The following is a 14,443-nucleotide window of genomic DNA, read 5'->3' as shown; positions in this document are numbered from 1 at the left end:
CTAGACTGCTTCTGCATGTTGTTTGGTGAGTGGCAGATCATCACGCATAGCTACCTTTAGTAGGCAACTGTATATAGGATATCAGTATTTTCCATTTATTTTTATTGCTGTTAAAACTTTCTGTGGTGACTTTTTTTGACCACACGTGATACTGTTTTGTTGTATGATATTTCATTATGAGCTACAGACCAGAGTATTTCAGTACACCACTGAGAGCCTCCATTGGCAGGGGTAGGGGGATTCCTATATTGGAGTTTGATAGTCCGGTTCAAGGGAGTGATGTTCATGTTGTGGGAGATAGTCAGGATGCCGCAGAGACCCCTATAGTTAGTAGGGACAGGGTTCCTTCTCAGAGCTACCACACTGACCATGCACCGATTACACCAGTTACTATTATGCCCACCTCCTCCTCTACTTCCCCGTCCCCTCATGTAGTGAGTCAAATGAGTGATATTATAAGAGATATTGGTCAGCAGCTGGCGGATAGCATAATGGCACGTCTAAGCCCCATGCATACAGTACCTACACTTAACACTGTACACACATGGGCCATGCCAACCAACACATCCACTCAGAGTCTGGATCTGTCACAAGTCCAGTTTGTGCCTCACAGGAAGGTGAAAGAGCCTCCATCTTTCAGGGGGGATAGTTCAGACACAGTGAATGTGCGTGAGTGGGAAGACCTAATGAGAAGTTACATAAAGAAAACAAATATTAGCGTGGAGCAACAGGCTGAGGAAATACTCACCCATCTTAGAGGCAGGGCAAAGGATGTTGTGAAGTTTGGAACGAGGAATAGCGGCATTGACATCACTAAGAATCTAGAAGCCATCTATGGTCTTCTGCATAAGCATTTTGCTGCCATTCCCTGTTCACCACTGCCTTTAGCAGACTTTTATACAACATTGCCAAAGAACGGTGAGGATGCATATGACTACTAGCTGAGACTCAATCAGGCTGCAGATGTTGCCATGGACCGCCTGAAAGAACAAGGTAAAATTTTAGACAGCCCAATCCTGGAGGCGACACGTATGTTTATCAGGAATTGTCCATCTAAAGAGCTGGCCATGACCTTCAGGTCAAAGACAATCGATAAGTGGTCTGCTGAAGAGGTCCAAGCTGAGCTGGATGAATACCACGCTGATGTTACTTCGAAGGGTGCTGCCTCTGCTGTGAGTAGGAAGCCCAGCGACAATGTGCATGTGAACAGGGTCGGAGTGTTAGACACCAGTGTGTCTTCGCCTGGAAATCAGGACTCTCATGCAGCCAAGGCGACTGAGTCTGCTACTCTTGACCGTGTCATCGCGATATTAGAGAACCATGACAACCAGACAGGTTAAGCCTAAACTCCCCAAGATTGATGGTCTGAATAGCTCAGCATGCGCTGTATGTGGTGATGCTGCACACTCTGCATTGACTCACTGTCGTGACAAGAAGCTCTGCTTTCAGTGCCACTCGCCAGACCACTCTAGGCACAGCTGTCCTATTCTGAAGTCTGCCCAGCATCCACAGTCAGAAAACTGACAGGTCTGCATTCAGGGGAGGACGGTGCAGACCCTGTTAATGGCCCTCCCACCGAAGATGATTATGAGTTAACATATAAATCATTTAGTTCCGAGGCATCCTTCACACATGACTGTTTTATTTCAAGGTTTGCACACAGTTCAAAAGTCTGATAGTTTATTTTACACCACTGTCTCTGTGGCAAACGTTACTCTGACAGCAATGATAGAAAGTGGTTCTATGGCATGCACACTGAGTGAATCTGCTGAAACACACCTCCTACAGTATAACCCTGACCTGAGAAAATACCCTGCTGATGATGTCGTTATTGTCGGATGTGGGGGTCATCAAGTTACACCTAAGACTATCTATGATGTGGATGTGGTCGTGTACGACTGCAAGATGGTCATCCCGATGCTTGTGGTGCTGGGACAAACTGATGACGTGATACTCGGTAGCAATGCCATTAATAAGATCCTCAAGCTAATGAGAAAGACTGACAGCTATTGGCGGTTAATGGCTGAACCCAGTTGTGGCAGTGATGAACACTGTCATCGCTTCTTCTCTCTTCTTTCCAATACAGAGAGATGGAGAGGTGAGACAGTACCTGACAAGGTTGGGACATTAAAGTTGCAGCGGTGTGTGGTACTACAGCCACAGAGTGAACATCTTGTGTGGGGCAAACTCCCTGGATCAGTGCCTATATCAGTGGGCAGCACAGTCATAGTGGAACCAACTCAGTCTAGATGCAGATCTAGTAAAGTTCTTATAGGCAGAGTTGTTGCACCGATGTGGGGCGATCGATGGCTGCCAATGAAGATAATCAACCCCACCAGTAAGGTGGTAGTGTTGAAGAAAAACGCAAAATTAGCAGATGTGTTTCCCTGCATTGCTGCTGAAGATTTGTCACAGCCTGATTGCATTCAGTCTCTCCCTCAGTCTGTGACTGGACCGCTTGTTATAATGTCCAAAGAAAATGTCTGGAAGGCGTTGGATAAGCTTGGTCTGCAAGACCTGGACCTGGACGCGTGTGAAGTCTCTGACATGCGGAAAGATAAGCTTTTCCAGATCATTGAGAAATATGAAACAATCTTTTCACGACACAAGTTGTACTGTGGTGAAGCATCTGGCTTTGTGAACAAGATACATCTGGTGGATGAGAGACCATTCCGCCTGCCTTACCGCAGAGTGCCACCGAATCACTATGAAAAATTAAGAACGGCTATCAGTGATATGGAAGAGAAAGGCATAATTCGAAAATCCACCAGTGAATACGCCTCACCACTAGTTCTCGTGTGGTATCCTACAGAGCAGCTAGCACTGGAGTGTTTGAAGATGGTTTTCTCTCGCTTGAAGAACCATAACCTCAAATTAGCTCCTAAAAAGTGTTACTTCCTACGGAAAACTGTGAGGTTCCTTGGACATGTCATCACTGGGTCAGGAGTGCAGACAGACCCTGGGAAGGTTGAAGCCATCGGCCGAGTACAGGTGTCTGATTTGATGGACAGTGATGGTGTCACTCCCTCACAGAGGAAGATACGGTCCTTCTTAGGAATGGTGCTTTATTACCAGCACTTCATTGAAGACTGCTCTGCTAAGGCCAAGTCCCTTTTCAAGCTGCTCTCAGAGCAGAAGACCGGTGGAAAAACCCGGAGGGGAAGGAAATCAAAGACAAAGTGTCACAGCCCTGTGAAGCTCACGCCAGATGACTGGACACCTGAGTGTCAGGCTGCTTTTGACACTCTAAAGCACTCTAAAGCACTGTACACACTGTCACACTAGCTCACCCCGACTTCGGGAAGCCATTCATTCTGGCAGTAGACACCTCTTTTGATGGGCTTGGTGCCGTTATTTCCCAGCTTCAACCTGGTGAAGAGGTTGCTAGACCAGTTGCATTTGCCAGTAAAACGCTGACACGCACCCAGTTGAACTACCCAGCTCATAGACTTGAGTTCTTGGCTTTGAAGTGGGCTATATGTGACAAGTTTTCCCACTGGCTAAAGGGGGTGCATTTCACGGTATGGACTGTAAACAACCCCTTGACTTACATTCTAACAAAGTCCTAAGTTGGATATGTGAGAACAAAGATGGGTGGCTAAACTCGCAGCATATGATTTCGACCTGAAGTACGTACCAGGACCAAAGAACACCGTTGCTGATGCCCTTAGCCGTGAGCCCTTTGTTCGGTCTTGTGTGAGCCAACGCCTGGTGAAGGAGCCGTACCTGACCTTGCTGAATGAAGTCATTGGGGTTGTCACTGGTAAGGTGCAAGATGCTTTCCGCTGACCACCAACTATCAAGGCGTTCAGACCGCAGATGGCTACGCTGATGCGGTCTTGGGACCCGATCAAGACCCCTGCTTGACTTCTGGAGGAGTAATGAGTTCTGAAGAAGTGTCAGCAGTTATGGATGCTCATCACATTGGTGGTGTCTCTCAGCTGCTCTGCACAAGCCCAGAGTCGCTACAACTGCCTGGAGAGGATCCATCCATTGTTATTCCACACAGTCAGTTGCACAATCTACAGCAACAAGATGGTGTAGTGAGTAGAGTTCTCTTCTATGTGCAGCGACATAGGAAACCAACCACCTGGGAGAGAGCAACCGAGTCGAGCTGTGTACTTAGGCTGTTGAAACACTGGAAGAAGTTGAAGGTGCGCAATGGAATTCTCTACAGAGTGAAACGTGACCGGCACATGAACAAGAAGATCGTCCAGTTTGTCATTCCTGAAGCTTTGAAGCAATAATTCCTGCATGGAGTTCATGACGCTGCCGGTCATCAGGGTTGATCAAGAACACTCTCATTGGCTAGTGAGTGATTTTTCTGGACAGGCATGCAAAAAGATGTTGTGAGTCATGTGAAACGCTGTCAGAGATGTATCTTGGCTAAGACTCCCGAACCAGACGCTCGGGCTCCTCTTGAGAATATTCGCACCTCAGCTCCCATGGACCTAGTGTGCATTGATTTTTGGACCGCAGAGTTAAGTGACAAGAAAACCATCAACGTCCTTGTCGTCACAGAACATTTCTCTAAGCTAGCTCTTGCCTTTCCCTGCCAGAATCAGTCCGCGAAGCAAGTTGCCCGCTGTCTGTGGGATAAATTTTTCTGCATCTATGGGTTCCCCAAAAGAATCCATTCGGATCAAGGAGCTAACTTTGAGAGTCGGCTTCTTAAAGATCTACTAGAGATGGTAGGTGTGCAAAAATCTCATACGACTCCGTACCACCCCATGGGCAACGGCATTATGGAGAGGTTCAACAGAACTCTTGGAGGCATGATAAGAGCTCTCCCTCCAAAGTGTAAGTCCAAGTGGCCTCAGATGCTCCAGATGTTGACCTTCTGCTATAACTGCACAGTACACGAGACCACGGGCTTTGCACTGTTTTACCTAATGTTTGGGCGGATACCACGGTTGCCCATTGATGTCATGTTCCATCATGTTCTGGAGGATACCAAAGTTGTCAGACACCATGAGTTTGTACACCATCTGAAGAGGGATCTCTCTGAAGCAGTACAGATTGCCCAGAGACATGCCATAGGGGAGCAAGAACGCCACGCCAAAATTTATAATCGGAAGGTCAGAGGGTTGCCGTTGGCGGTGGGCGACAGGGTGTTGCTAGCCAGTCGTGGTGAGAGGGGCAAAAGGAAGGTTGCAGACCGGTGGGGCCCGGCCCCTTTTGATGTGGTGTCAATGAGATCAGCGATCAATGAGTATAGAATCAGAGATGCTGTCACAGGGAAGGAAAGAGTTGTGCACAGGAACTTGCTGCTCCCAGTTGATTTCCTGTCATTTCCTGATCAAGACGGGGACCTTGCCTCTCTTGGAGATTCTCAGTCTAGTACTTCCTGTGTCAGTGCTCAAACCTCAGTTGCACTGGATAATCAAAGGGACTCTCAAGTGCACACCAGGGACTGGCTCATGCAGTCACCAGTACAAGATGGAGCGGAGAGTGAGAGCAACCCTGAGGGAGATGATGTCGGGAAGGACTTCCCTGTGGATACAGCAGTCCACTCCAATGAGCTGCTAGATGGTGTCCCTGATGACTCAGTATCTGACCACACCACTGACACATTCCATGATACACCATATGCCCCTACACATAGCACAGCACACTTGCCAGTTGAGGGATGCATTAATCCGCCAGCCCTGGATGAGGTTAGGTCAGAGCAGGTCAATTGTGCACATCCTCAGAGTACACAAGTCCTTTCAATTGTCAGAGATGTGGGAAAAGTGTTAGGAACCCACATAGGCTTATTTGTGTGATGTCAGGACAAAGACTGTTGGGAATTACTGAACCTATCATGGGGTCTGTTTTTAGTTTCTTTCGTCACAGCAGCAATGGGAATGAGGTGTATGCAGTTTGATTTTGTTATTTTGTTTTGATTGCCAATCTGGTTCGCGATCTAAGTCATGGGATCCTAGTGTTAGGGCAAAGGGGTGTACAATTATATGAGATGTACATGGCATCTCGTTTCCTCTGTGCTAACTATAGGTTTTGGTACCACCCTATTGTTACACACTTCTAATGGAAGAATTTGTGATATTGAGTTTTATTTGGTACATCAGTGCTCAAGATTCACAACAATTTTTTTCTCTGTCCTATTTTGTTTTTTTTTTGTCTCTGTTCCGGTTTTCATGTACGTTGCCCCATTTTAGCATAATTTAAGGGGGTGTATGTAACGGAGTAGAATATTTGTAAATAAATTATTAAAATGGTGCAACTGCTCCCTCTAGTTTTGAAATGGTATAGTGTGGGATTCGTAAAACCTCAGACGTAATCTGACTACTGAGTGATGTATATCACGAGACCTATTCACGCTGACGGCACTGTATCACGTTTCAGCAAATAAAGAGAACCTGTGATCCACCTGGCTGCCGAGTGTGTGAAATAATGTGTGGAAGTGGTAGAGTGGGACAACAGCTGTGACCCGTCACACGGGCAACCCAGTAAATAAGATGTAATTATGTTGTGGGCTTGTGGAACACGTAATTATGTTGTGGAAAAACATAGGGTAGTAATAAAGCCAGGGGGAAACGCCCCCCTTCTCCCCCTCTCTCCCCACAGTATGCCCCTTCCTGGAGTGCCGCTAGAAAAAAAAAATATCTGTCAACAAACCGCGCGCGCACACACCCATGTCCTTCGTTAGATCCCCGTCTCTCTGTCTTCATCCTCCCTCCACCTCCTATACATATTTTCCACAATACAATATTTCGAAATAATAGTAGGCCTATTAAAATAGTATTAGTAAAAAAACAGTAAGAGTTAAAAAGATTTTTTTTTCTTCCCTCATTTCAGGCACTCCTAGCATTGTGTCACCGGCTCAGGTTGGAGGTTGTGGAGTAAGGGTAATGGTTTTGCTTGTTTAAAATAGTGGCGTTCAAAACGATTCTTTGTGATTCGGTTCCTTTCGTTCAGTTCAATAAAATGATTCGAATCCTTGACTCACTGATTCGTTCATTTCCATATCCGGTCGAGCGGCATACGCGAGTCTATAAATAGTTTTATTGCATTTTAAAAATTCCTCTACATTGTTCCAAACATGTGCATTATTAGCCTGCTCTGCGGTAAACCAGCACGTGTGAAACCAAATATCAATGAAATTAAATCGTAATATTCATCACGTGAAACTGCACCATGCTATTCAAACAATTATGCAGCCGCAAAGTATAGGCCTACTTCATCTTTAGGAAGGTAATAGAACCCCACATTTTAACGCGTATAATAGCCAAAGTAGGCTATATGTCATTTGCTAAAACTTAAAAAAAAAAGCACTGAGGAAAAAAGTATGGAAGCGCATTGGATTCACAAAAGAAAAAAAACAGACACCTTATCTCGTAATTATGAGATAAGATCTCGTAATTACGAGAAAAGATCTCGAAATTACGAGATCAGGATCTCGTAATTATGAGAAAAGTTACGGTAGCCTAGTTACCACATTTGTTTGACATCTCACTTGTCATGTGAGATGTCAGACAAATTCAGTCTCAGGAAATGTGTCAGTGTAGAGGAAAATGCTTGCCATAAGATGAAGACCATATTCCTTAGATTTCGGTTTTGATTTTTTTGATATGTGAAAGCGTTTATGCAAGTTTGTAATAAACGGGAACGCCACCAAGCCGGGACCATTTGTTTGGACATTGGTTTATTGGAGTTACCTGCGCGTTGAGAACACTTGGCCATCCACTCCGAGGCTTATAGGATAGCCGCCACAAAAGTAAAGACCCTTTCTTTAGGAAGATACCGTTTGGATATTAAAAGGATTACCCATCTCTTTGGAATGGATCGGGAAATCTTCGTTGAGAGGTCTGCATTAATTGGGAGTGAGTAGCCGCTATTGGAAAACGGATTGCTTACCTATCGTGGAGCCTCGCAGTTTGGATCAGTGCACCTGTAAGTTTTTAAGTCATTAAACTCCAATAGGAACAGGGAAAGGCCGCAGATAACTTCGGAAACTTGGTACGTAAAACTTTCACTTTTCTTCTGCTGCTGGAACTGGATCGTTGCTGGCCGGCGAAGCCTTTCCAAAGCCTTTGTTATAGTGTCGGCTTATCGTTTAAACGAAGTAATTTGCTGTGCTGTGCATAGAAATATTGCTACGTTTATTACTATCAGAAGCGTTGTGCTGTGTGAGTTGTTTGCTTTCCCCGTATAAGTTAACTTGCTGTGCTGTTTTATTGAACACAGTTTGAAGTTGACGCGCGCTTGTGCGCAAGATGAGTATAGAGCAAGAAAAATTGTCTTCTGAAGTTGGCCCTCCCGTGTATGCACTGCATGTTGGCCTTTGGTTCTCTGCAGCTGATTTCCTTTGGATCGTACCCCGATCCGCTGTCTGGGTCATAGTAATGTTCCTTTGAAAAGAGAAAAATAACATTAGGTAAGGGAAGTAAGGGAACTTAAATATAAATATAGAACATTTCTGTAGTGTATGATGGCACTAAATGAAGCACTAAAAGCCAGCTGTAATAAACCATACTACCATACTTACATAGCCTTTTTTGGAATATGGGTCCTTCAAGTATGGGAAGAGGGAGACAATTCCCTATGTTTCCCTCACATGTCTTGGTGGTTGTGTGCTTAAAACAAGCCAACAACAGTGGTGTAAGCCAAGCAATTGAAAGTTTACAATGGAATTTGTATAGCTTATTGAGTAGTGAGAACACGAACTATAAAAATAAAAATGTTACAAAAGCATTTTACCCATAAGTCTCTGTCATTTCAGCAGTGAGTATATTGACCATTTGTCTTCTAGTGGTGTCTGACAGTGTTTTGGTCTTAATATTCTCCTTAATTATTCGATCTCCTCCAGGTCTCTTGTGTAGTATGTTTTCAATCAGCTACAAAGAACGAATGGAGAAACCTTCAGGCAATATTCCACACTGTAGAGGTTTGAAGTCATTCTTGAACATACAGTACCTCATAGTAAACCTTTCCCTAGAGTGGGTCGTCAAACCTTATATTATTTTGCAAGAAATCTGGGAAAGTGTATTTGGGGGCTCATCAAGTGCTTTTTCGTATGAATTCACGATCTGGCTGTGGGAGTCAAATATGCTTTCACAGATTTCATGAAAGGATACATGGATTCAAAAACCTGGTAAGGCAAATGTTCACCATGAGGGAAGCTCAAATCTCTACAAAGTGGAGCATCACTTCAATAAAACTTCCAGAGTACATTTCCAGAATGAAACAGTTTCACAAATTTCTGGACTCATGTTAAAATACTGGATTACACTAAAACAAAGCATTTGTTATTATATTAACACTACAGTAGCAACTGCCCAAATGGTTTTCACATTAGATTTAATACTGTTTAATTGCCTTGTCAACTAGTATTTGGTAAGTTATTGGTCTTTTGTTTAGTATTGCTGGTCGGTGCAAGCATTTGAATTCTCTTAAAATTACGGCACTTATCCGCTCTGATTCATCATCATCTCTCTGGCGTTTATTAGGGGGCAAGATGACCGTGTCATCCAATGATGACAGATGAGTTGAGAGGCTCTGTGATGTGCTCGGAGAGACCTCTGTTGTAGAACAATACAATCAGTATTGAGGGAATATAATGGTGCTTTGGCTGGAAAAGTCTGGAATGGCTAAGATTTGAACATTTTAATGTTGGTGAATGACTCATTTAAAGACTATAATGGATTTATTAGGTCCTTTAAGCTCTATTCAGAGCTCTTCCACATTTAAAGTGGCGGACGGTGACTGCTCTGCTAGGTTGAGCTCAAGCCAAGTTCTAGAACAGACATTTGTGCTTAATGAGTGGGATTACATGTGAGAGAAAACAAAGGATATTGGGAGACAGGCAGATTGTGTTTAAAAATCACCTATGAATAATTCTATTGCATGACTTCCTCTCATGACTTGCATTCTACCTGTTAAACTGTAAATGGGGTTAACTCTGGTGCTATTTTAATTTCTCAATTAAGAGGACTTCATTACTAAATGTATTTAGTAGCATGTAATGCATTTAACACTTAACTAATGTCCCTTTTCAGAATTAAATGGTGGCCTAGCAGATGCTACCTCTTACTGGGCGGTGTCATTTTTCACATTTTCAAGTTATTTCCTTCTTCATACAATACTCACCAGCATGCTCTTTAGACATCAACTTTAAAATACCACAGTTAGGATCCTTCAGTACTTCTTCAAAGACATCATCATCAATCTCAGTTCCAGATTCATCATAAACTTTAAGTCCAGCGTGGTGTTGCACAGTTATGTTGAATTTGATGAAAACTAAGTCCAAAGATAAGAAATATTATTTAGTCACCCACCTGCATCATGTTAAAGATAATAAATTTAACATAGCTCGGTGAGTCAATATAAGTTTGCATAACATCATACCTTGCTTCAAAAAGTTATCCAGTGTTGCATCACAGAGTTTGACATATTTCTGCTCACTTTTGTACCTGACCTTCACCAACATTCTGTGGGCAGATACATTCATATTAAGATAACTATTTTAAGAGCTTAACAGTTGCCCTCTACTCTTATCATGCTGAATCCAAACCTGACGCAAAGTTGGTTAGCTAGTTATGTTAGCTAGCTAGTTACCGTGCCTGTACAGACAAGCAAAGAACAATGGTGCTGAGCACTAACAGTTAGGTAGCTAGCTAGCTACAATGCTCAAAATTGCTAAGCTATGTTAGTAACTGGTTAAATACCCAGTGACCTAAGTATTATTTCCATAAAATTAAAGACAGTAATATCAACCATACAGGGGACATAAAATGATTAACCTACCTAACGCTACCATTCAAACCACTAACCGTGACCACTTACGTTCAGCTAGTGACGATATCGTGAAGAGACGTGGGCAGTGACCAAAGAGGCGAGAGGAGTGGGCTGTAACATATACAGCTATGATGAAAAATACTTTTAGCTTGCTAGCTAGCTAGGTAGATCAGCAAACATCAATAAGCGGTAAATTCTGGCCCGGCACCACTGTCAGTGTACTATTTAAACTGGTAACATATAATTCAGTTTTGACTGAGCATCAGCAATCAACTGACCAGTGAGGTCTTACCTAGCTGGCTAAGTGCTTCTAACTAGCGTCGTTGCCAGCTCAAAACACTTAACTAGCTAACTTGACATGCTGGCTGAGTTGACCAGTTTGCTTCCTCATTTAAAACAACTACTTAATTTGAATTCGCTGTTTGCATTACAATATTAGTATAAGGGAATCTGGATACGTCACTATAACCTACCTGATGAATCCAACATAGGGCAGCATGAGCTAGGGTGCTTAAATAGGCTGCAGCTGTTAAGCATAATGGAAATTAGGGGGCGGAATGGCAGTGTGAAAACACTTGTTTTATTAACTCTGATAATTAACAACAACGCTGGAGTTCATTCTACTCTTATGGTTGTTGTGGTAACTCTTCTGGTGTCAAAGTTTACACTGTGATTTTAACTGTAGGTATTTTACTATGTGTGTTAGGAGTGTAGGTGCGTGGAATGTGAAGATCGCTCAAATCTTTGAGAGAATCTCTCCATGTCTCCCATTCTGCTAACCTGTCCTCAGGGAGAGGGGCATCCCAATCGCTTGTCTGTGCAGAGCTCTCTTAGCAGGGCTCTTCCCTGTATGGTCACAGGTGCCACCATGCCGAGGGGATCAAAGAGTGAATTGACTGTTGACAGCACTCCATGGCATGTAAATGGCTTATCACATGCAGATACTGCAAAGGTAAAAGTGTCAGACTCAATTTCCCAGCATAAACCAAGGCTTCTCTGAGCTTGCATGGTTTTGTCACTGAGACCTAAATCTTTGATGATCTTGGCAAGATCCTCAATGGGAAAGGCTTTCATCACTGTCATGCTGTTTGAGGCAAATTTGTGAAGCCTCAGGTTTGACTAGAGATTCCTGAGTTTGTTTCAACAGGTCGATGGCCTCCGCTTCTGAGGGTAAGGATATGAGTCCGTCATCAACATAAAAATGTCTCTCTACAAATTATCTTGTGTCAGATCCATGCTTGTGTTCTCCCTCTTTGGCAGCATGTCTGAACCCATAGATGGAGACAGCGGGGGAGGGGCTATTGCCGAAAACATGGACTCGCATCCTGTATTCAGTAATGTCCTTTGACACATCGTTGTTGCAGAACCAGAGAAATCTCAGATAATTCCTATGATCCTCCCTCACCACAATACAATAAAACATCTGCTGGATGTCTGTGGTTACAGCTACAAGCTCTTTCCTAAAGCGAATCAGCATGCCAAGGAGCTTGTTATTTAAGTCTGGACCCTTGAGCAAAACATTGTTTAGTGAGATCCCGCAGTGCTGTGCACTGGAGTCAAAAACTACTAATTTGGTCGGATTTCTGGGGGTGGTAAACTCCAAAAATTGGGAGATACCAACACTCTTCTCCATCTTTGAGTGGAGGTGCTAATTCAGCGTGGTCACTCTCAAAAACCTCCATGAAGGCAACAAACTGTTTCTTCATTTCAGGCTTCCTATCTAACGTGCGTCTCATCGAGACAAAGAGTGAAAGTGCCTGGTCATGGTTGTTTGGCAAAGGAGGCCGGGGAACCTTGAAGGGGAGAGGCACGACCCAGCTGTTTGCTTCGTCTTTGTGGAATTCTTACTCCATAATATTCGAAAATGGCCTCATCTTTGAAGGAGAGAGCAAACTTGTTATCGTCCTTTGTCATTTTGAACACTTTGTGCCCTAGTTTGTCAACAGTTCCATTTTCAGCTGAGCACCCCCATGATGTGTGGGAGAAACTGCACTGTTGCTCCCCTCCGTAACTCGACCCTTCTCTTAGTTGAATGTGACCGTCACAGGGGCTGAGGAATGAGGGTCATCCACCTTCTAGGACACTTGTCTTAAAGGCACTTACGTTAGGCTTGTGTGCTTTCCCTAGGCACACCTCAAATATGAGCACCCAGCCTAAATCAAGTCTTTGGGCGAAAGGGGCATTGTGTGGTCCATTCACTTGTTCTCTCACCTTATGCACCCTCACTACATCTCTCCTAAGCAGGAGGAGAATCTGGGCCTCGGGATCTAGTGCTGGGATGTGTGCTGCTATGGGCTATAAGTGGGCGTGGTGGAGTGCTGCTTCGGGTGTTGGTATTTCTGATCGGTTGTTCAGGATTTCGTTACACTCAATAAAAGAAGGTAGGTCTACACTCACCCCTCCGTTCACAGCCTCGATCTGGAATCCATCCGTCTTTCTTCCCGTCATCTCCATGACTCCAGCACAGGTTCTCAGGGAGTATGGGGTTGGGCTGCTCTGGATGACAAACATTTCAAAAAAGTCTGACCGCATGAGTGACCGATTGCTTTGATCTTCAACTATCGCGTAGGTGTTAACCGAGTGGTCACGTTGCCCTCGTGGATAGACTTTCACTAAGCATATTTTGGAGCAGGACCATCCCATGAGGCCTTGGCCACACACCTCTATGCATATAGAACTCACCGTCAGTGCAGGGGAGAGATTTTCTTTTTCCTCATCTTGGGGTTCAGACTCTTGAGTGTTCGGCCTTGTGGTGGTGGGGGCAGGACCTGGGTGCATGGCAGAGCAGTGACAGTCGCTGTCACACTCCTTACATCTCAGTTCTGTTTTGCAGTCCTTTGCAATGTGGGAAACAGAGGCACAGCACCTGACGTCAGTTTTGGCAGTGACATACATCTTGTGCACTGATACGGGAGTTCTCATGCTTATGTGCTTTGAGCTGGGCTTCTCATACTTTGGGGGTCCACTACCATTGCTAGACAGAACAAAGCTTGGATCATTTCTGATTCTGGCCTCTCTGCAGATAAAGTTGGCAAAAAAGGAAAATGGGGGAAACCACATGTTGTTTTCTTCCTTGAATCTTGAGCCTATGGAGATCCACTTTTCTTGGAGAGCATGGAGCAATTTCTCCTCAACTGGGTTAATGCCACGGGCAGTATCTAAACAGGCTAGCCCTGGTAAGTATCGATCTTCTTTGGCTGCCTGCAACTCCATCAGAAGGTCTCCAATTTCCCTAAGATTGAGGTAGTCTCTGTTATCTATTTTTGGGAAATTATCTAGCTCACTGAAAAGGGTTTTCTCTACCACCTCGGGAGCGCTGTAGCACTCTGAGCCTTGTCCAGACCATTCTTAGTGCTGTGCCTGGGTCATTTATATACACAGACCGGATCCTACGGACATGCTCCGACGATTCTTTACCAAGCCATGATGACAATAAATTCAGCTCCTCACTAGGCACTTGGCCTAAGCTGTTTATTGCATTAAACAAGAATGACTGCCATGCTCTATAACTTTCAGGTTTGTCATCAAATTTTGTGAGGCCTGTATTTACAAGCTCTCTCCATGCTAAATATTTGGTAAAGTCTACCATATCAGGAGTCTGTGTGTCGGTTGTCAGAGTGTGGTCCCGCTTGGAGGGTTGCGTTTGGACAGGGTGCCATGCCTAGTTATCCTCTTTGACCTCTGACAATTGTTCCCCTTTGGTGTG

Source organism: Megalops cyprinoides, chromosome 19 (assembly GCF_013368585.1).
Source record: "Megalops cyprinoides isolate fMegCyp1 chromosome 19, fMegCyp1.pri, whole genome shotgun sequence".
NCBI classification, from domain to species: domain Eukaryota; kingdom Metazoa; phylum Chordata; class Actinopteri; order Elopiformes; family Megalopidae; genus Megalops; species Megalops cyprinoides.
Note: the sequence above shows the minus strand (reverse complement) of the source record.